The sequence below is a fragment of the Parus major genome, chromosome 4A (genome assembly GCF_001522545.3).
Source record: "Parus major isolate Abel chromosome 4A, Parus_major1.1, whole genome shotgun sequence".
Taxonomy (NCBI): domain Eukaryota; kingdom Metazoa; phylum Chordata; class Aves; order Passeriformes; family Paridae; genus Parus; species Parus major.
This window is the reverse complement of record NC_031772.1, coordinates 5182567-5188834: the sequence shown is the minus strand read 5'-3', so window position 1 is coordinate 5188834 and position 6268 is coordinate 5182567. Positions and strand designations below refer to the sequence as shown.

Below are 6268 nucleotides of genomic sequence, written 5' to 3'. Positions count from 1 at the left end.
TGACACCCCCAGCCACCCCTGCCCCAGGCCCACATCCCCTCCACCACTTCCAGTGCCCTCCTCATCCTCTGCCATCACCACGAGCCATCCATGGAATCCCAGAGATCTCTTCTGGCCATGAAAAGGGCTGATTTACAGCTTCTCTTACCAAAGCAGAATTTTTGTCTTCTCACTCATCTTTTCTTTTACCAGCACCGTTTTATTTGCTGTTTTGTCACACGGTTGCTCAACATCCTGAGCAGAGTCCCCATTTCTCTGTAACTCATTAGATTTTCCTGCTGGGGTTAAGGCAGCTTTGACACATTTTACTGCACTTTTTACTTCCTTTTTCACTTTGCTGTTAAAAACGAGCCTCAGCCCCAGCTCCCGGGGTGTAAATGCACACACAGAGCACCCCTGGCACTGCTGGACTCTGCTCCTCAGACCTCAGTAACTAAAAACAACCTCCAGAGAGTGACCCAAATATGATCCCACCCCATTCAACACAAAAATAAAAAGCTAAAATCTTGTCAGAGATGTTTGGACAAACATCATGACCAAAAATAAGCTAGATCCATCAGGGTAGTGCTTGGTTCATGCTGCCAGTTAAGTCAGGGCAGAGGAGCTGCAGCCTTTGGGGTGATAAACTCTGAGAATTTGACCTACATGATCTACAGCTGTGGCCAGAAAATCTGATTTAGAAAAAAGGTTTGGTTATGTAAAGCCATGAGCACAAAATAATAGAGATAAAATGTACTAATGTCATTGCCTCAGAGGTGAAGACCTGGTTCTGGTTCCTCCTTCCAGCTCTGTTTCTGTCTCTCAGGTCACACTGACCCCACCAGGGCCAGTGTTTGCTCTGGGCTACCCAGAGGTGCCACCATGAGGTTAAAGGGAGGAGAAGGAAGCTCCTTGGAGGTCAGGTCACCATGGACCACCTCCATGCTCACCACGAGGCTGAGCTACAATCGTCAAGGTAATAATTTTCAACACCATTTTTGCTCAAGTTTACTTTTTTCCCCCACAAATTCAGGGAAGAAAATGAGAAGTCCAAGCAACCAGCAAAGGCAGGATGAACACAGTGATGTGGCTGAGTGCCATAAGGAATTGTGAGAAGGAACCACTCTCTTAACTCATCTCCCATTTTCCCAGGGGCCCAACAGGGCTGTGAAAAGGGAATATCTTGGTGAGGCTCCAGCTCATGGAAGGTCATGGCTTTTACCACCCACAACGTCCAGCTTTGCCTCCCCACTTGGATTCCCACAAGTCCCAAGGGAAAAACCTTATTTTAAAGAATTTAACCCACCCAAGCTCTTGTTTTGGCTGACTCGTTTCCCTCATGTGCTGTCAGATCACCAGTCCTGTGAGCAGTGCCATTATCTGGGACCAATCCACAGTCACAGCACACTGGGTATTTAAGGGCAGGGTACTCCCTGTGGTCATACAAACATCTGCACAGCTCCAGAGAAAGTTCCCAGGAGACCTGAGTGAAACAGAAGCTGAAACTCAGAGTTGTGAGGTTGTGTTTGAATGAGAGATTTCTTATTTGAATCAACACAAACCATCAAAGCCCACAGCCCAGGCTGTTCCTGCTGCTCAACAGCCTAAAAGTCCTAAAACAGCACCATCCCAAACCCAAAAAGAACAGCAGCACTGCCCACATTGATGTCATGCTGCTCCTTGAGTTCCTTCACCCAAAATTTCTCCCTCTGGGCTCGTCTGCCCCAGCCCAAGAGTCTCTAATGGGACTTCAAATCCCTGGTGAGATCTGGTTCAAATCATCACTGTGCTCTGCTGTAATCCCAGCTCTGCAGCGAGGATACATCTTGCCTTCAAGCACAAGAGGGTTTTGGTTGGTTTTTAAAAAGAAAATATAAATGAAAACACAAAAAAAATCAAGAAAATCAAATTATACTGAAAGCAGAATGAAGGGTTTTGTGGAAAGAAACCATCAGCTCCACTGAGAAACAACAAATATTGGGATATAGGGGTCTGCAAAAGGATACAGCTGTTATCCAGTAGATCTGCAAATGGGATATTTATTGGTGAAACATAAAGTGTTTCTGGTCTAGAGACCTGGTCTAGTGGGAGGTGAACTGGCAGGGGGCTGGAACTTGGGCTTTACGGTTCCTTCCAGCCCAAACCATTCGGGGATTCTGAAGGCTGTGAAGATCTGGAGCTGACTTTTCCCTCAGCCAGCCACAGGTTTGATTTTCCCTCAATCAAGGGTCTCAATTCAGGGGGAGAACAGGGCCTGAGAAAGGCCCCAGCAGGCAGCAATCCCGGGGTGAGCTGTGCTCAGCCACCTGCACCAGAGCAGCCTCACCATGGCAAACCCTTGGAGATGGGAGGGAAGAGAAGCTGTGGCTTTGGAGCATCCTCCAGGGATCCAGCAGTGCCCTGCCACAGCACAGGAGCGGTGAGGGGAGCAGGAGGGCTCCTCCCCACGGGGAGGCAGCTCAAGGTGAGGCACAGATGGATCTGATAAGCACAGAGCCCTTCCTGTGCACCCCCTGCCCGGGGCGGCCCACGGAGCAGCAGCAGCCCCGCTCACCACGGAAGTGTCGGCCTTGGGGTGTGTGAAAGTCTGAGCCTCCCGCCTTGTTTGGGGTTTTTTTGGTCATGAGATGAGGAGGCAAAGCTGTGACTGCTTCCAGCTTCAGGCTGGGTGAGAAGGCACACTGGTAAGGGAAGGGTGAGCTGAAGTGGAGCTTCTACATCACTCTAGTTTTTTTAAAAAAATAAGGATTAATTAGTGCAAAGGGCTGAGAATATGAGATGACAAAAACTACGACCACCAAGGGCAGAGAATCTGAAGGAGTGAATTATTTATCACCAAGTGACCACTGAGATCATCACCCCACAGAACCAAACGCCCTCCACAGCCCTTCCCTCCCAGGGGATTTTGGGGCATCAGGTGGAAGGTACAGGATTATCCATAGAACCATGGCATGGCTTGGGTGGGAAGGGATCTTTAAGGGGATCTCATTCCATCCCCTGCCATGGCAGGAACACCTTCCACTAGCCCAGGGTGCTCCAAGCCCCATCCAACCTGGCCTTGGACATTTCCAGGGATCCAGGGGCAGCCACAGCTTCTCTGGGCCCCCTGTGCCAGGGCCTGCCCACCCTCACAGGGAAGGATTTCTTCCTAGTAGCCCATCTAAACCTCCTCCATCCATGGATCCATTCCTGATGAATCCCACATGCTGACACTCTCATTCCAGAATAAAAGCACTGGGTTCCACACCAACAAGGGATTAGGTCTGTGGGAAGGAAGTTCCTTATTCCAAAACCAGGTGTCCACCCATGGATTTAACCCACAACAGCTCTAAACATCAACAAGCCCTAAAATGGAACAGCTCAGGAGAACCTAAACATTTCTGCAAGACACAAACCACCATCCACAGCGAGAATGAGTCTGCAGACAGGAAATTCACTCTTACATCTGTTAAGGTGGAACTCACGGCTGTCACAGCACAAAAAGTGAGAAAACACATTCAAGTAAACAGAATAGTTGAACTATAAGAAATAATTTCCCTGGGAGGTGGTGTGGTAGGTGGAGAGCCTCTAATTACTCTCAAGACAGGAAATACACCCATCCTATTGCCTAGGTAATATCACAAATATATACTCATAATGAAGAAATAATGTTAATGCAATAATGTTACTGTAATTATCCATATTGTAATTATTTTGGTGGCAGCCTGGAAGCTTCAATCAGTGTTGGCATTTGGGCTCTGTGCCACAGCTGGCAGCAGGGCCATCCCCCACCCGGCCTGGAATTAGGACAGGCAAAGCAGCTTTAATCCTTCCAAGCCTGACCTGGAGCTCAGCCCTCCCAGGAGGGTAATTCAGCCACAAAGTGGAGGTTTTGGGGGCTGCACCCCATTTATCTGGTGCTACACAGCTCTGCTGTGACCCCAGCTGCAGTGCTGTGTCCAGGGCTGGTGTCCCCAGCACCAGAAGGACATGGAGATGTTGGAATGAGGCCAGAGGAGGCCGAGTTGTTAAGGGGCTGCAGCACCTCCCCTGTGGAGACAGGCTGGGAGAGCTGGGGCTGTTCTGCCTGGAGAAGGTTCTGGAAGAAGAGACCTTCCAGCGTCTGAAGGGGCTACAAGGAAGCTGGAGAGGGAATGCTCACCAGGAAGATGTGACAGGACAAGGGGGATTGGTTCACCCTGAAAGATGGGGAACTTGGATATACAGGAGAAATTCTGTCCTGGCACAGGGTGCCCAGAGAAGCTGTGGCTGCCCCAGGATCCCTGGAAGTGCCCAAGGCCAGGCTGGACGGGGCTTGGAGCAGCCTGGAGTAGTGGAAGGTGTCCCAGCCCGCGGGAGAGGATGAGTTTTAAGGTCCCTTCCAACCCAAATATCCTGAGATTTTGGGACACAGGTTCTCTTCTGGTCCAGGGTGCTGAGTGCTGAGATTTCAGCCCTCGCTCACCCCAGACTCTGCTGAGCACAGCTGGATTTTGGGGATTTTTCAAGAACCAACCAAGTCCACAGGACTCCAGCCCAGTCTTGCTGGAGTTGCAGCAGGCTCTTTGTCCCCCAGCACAAACCCTGGGAACGCTGCTGGGAGTGGGAGGTGACAATTTCTCAGTGCCACATCGAGCACAGCTGTTCTGCACCGGGCCCTGCACAGAGCTGAGCTTATTGCCAGAAAAGCACGCTTTAGACAAGCAGTTTATCAAGTCTGAGGTGCTAAAGCTCTTTCTCACACCACCCTGAGGCCTCAGGGTGGGTGTCTTCCAAAGGTCTCCACACTATCCCTATTTTTAATTCTCCAGATCTTCATCTCAGGATATTTATATATGCAAAGAAGTTCAATTTTTATAGATTTTTATGAACAGTAAGCCTGGAGGAGACTGAAGTTCTAATTTAGATCATTACATACTCTAATGGAAGAGTCTGCCACCACAGCCACCCACACCTCAGCAGTCACACAGAGCAGCAGGTTCTGCAATGGGCAACATCATCTCCTCTGAGAACCAAAATCAACTGTGTTCTTAATAATTTTTTCTCGTGTTTTTCTGATTAGAAAAAAACCCAAATGAACTCACATGTAATACTGGAAGAGGAAATATCCAAAGCACTGCATTGCCAGCTTCACATCGATAAAGGTATTTAAAATTTACATCTAATTTTGAACTTTTAGGGTCAGAAAATGAACCTGCCAGCTCCCCCAAATCCCTGCAGAGATCTTGCTGATTGTCCCGTGCCCACAGGATGCTTTTGCAGTAAACACAGATGTAAATGAAGCTCTTACAATAATTTAATTGAGTTTGCATTTGCATCCCGGCAGTGTCACCCCCTTGGACACCACACCCATGTCTGCAGTACAGTTCTACTCAGATATTGACAGGGTTTTACACAGGTAAGTTCTATTATAATAATGTTCCTTACTATAGATAAAAACTAAGCAAAGACACTGAGCACCAGCTAGATGAAGCGTTGATCAAACCATTTTTAGGTTTACTTTTGGTAAAATAGCTGAAAAACTGTCTGTTGGGTGAATACACCAAGTTTTTACCAGTTACACACCATTTACACCCAAGTGTTTGCTGCCTGTGCCATCTACTGGTCCAAAGGACTCCTCCAACTCCTGCTCCTCCCTGTTTCTATAGCCCAGCTGAATGCAGGAGCTGCTCAAAGCCAAACAGAGCATTAGAAGATCCCAGAATACTTTAAAATTCCAGTATTTTGACTTGGACACCCAGCCCCAGCCTAAAATACTTATGGATAGACCTCAAGGCCAGTAGAGCACATGTGGGACCAAACCCAGCTCCCTGCTCACCTCAGAGCAGGTGAGAACAATCTGTTCCTCCTGTCCCTGGCTCCCTGCCTGGAATATCCAATAACATCTTAAAGAAGTGACTTCACTTCATTCCAAAGGTACAGAAAGTGTTCCAGCCCGTGTGGAAGCAGGTCCAGCATCCACTGCATAGACGTGGAGCTGGAAAAAAAACAATTCCTGGGTTTTATTTTCCATGAAATCAGACCTCAATTCTACAAGCAGGTGCTTCTTGCTCTCCACAACCAACACATCTCCAAGTCCTTCTGCTCAAGGCTTCCAAAAGAACCCATCCTGGTTATTCCCCCAGCCAGTCCAGAGGAGCAGGAAATCACCCCTTGTCCAAGGACACAAAGCCTGGAGGAAAAACCTGCCAGTGCAGCTGCTTCTCCCAGTAAGAGGTGTGAGTGAAGGGATCCTGGCTCACAGTGACAGGATTAGAGCTTCCTACAGCATTTTATTTCACTATATACTTCAATTTACTGAAATACTCTC

At 48.4% G+C, this 6268-nt stretch overlaps 1 long non-coding RNA gene across 1 annotated transcript in view; it reads right to left on the bottom strand.

Annotated features, from left to right (window-relative positions):
• Window positions 1-3015, bottom strand: part of LOC107203852 — a 4881-nt gene extending 1866 nt beyond the window's left edge. Inside the window, exon 1 of the long non-coding RNA XR_001521385.2 lies at window positions 149-3015. This is a non-coding gene — a long non-coding RNA (uncharacterized LOC107203852). The remainder of the gene's footprint in view (window positions 1-148) is intronic.
• Window positions 3016-6268: the final 3253 nt, after the last annotated feature.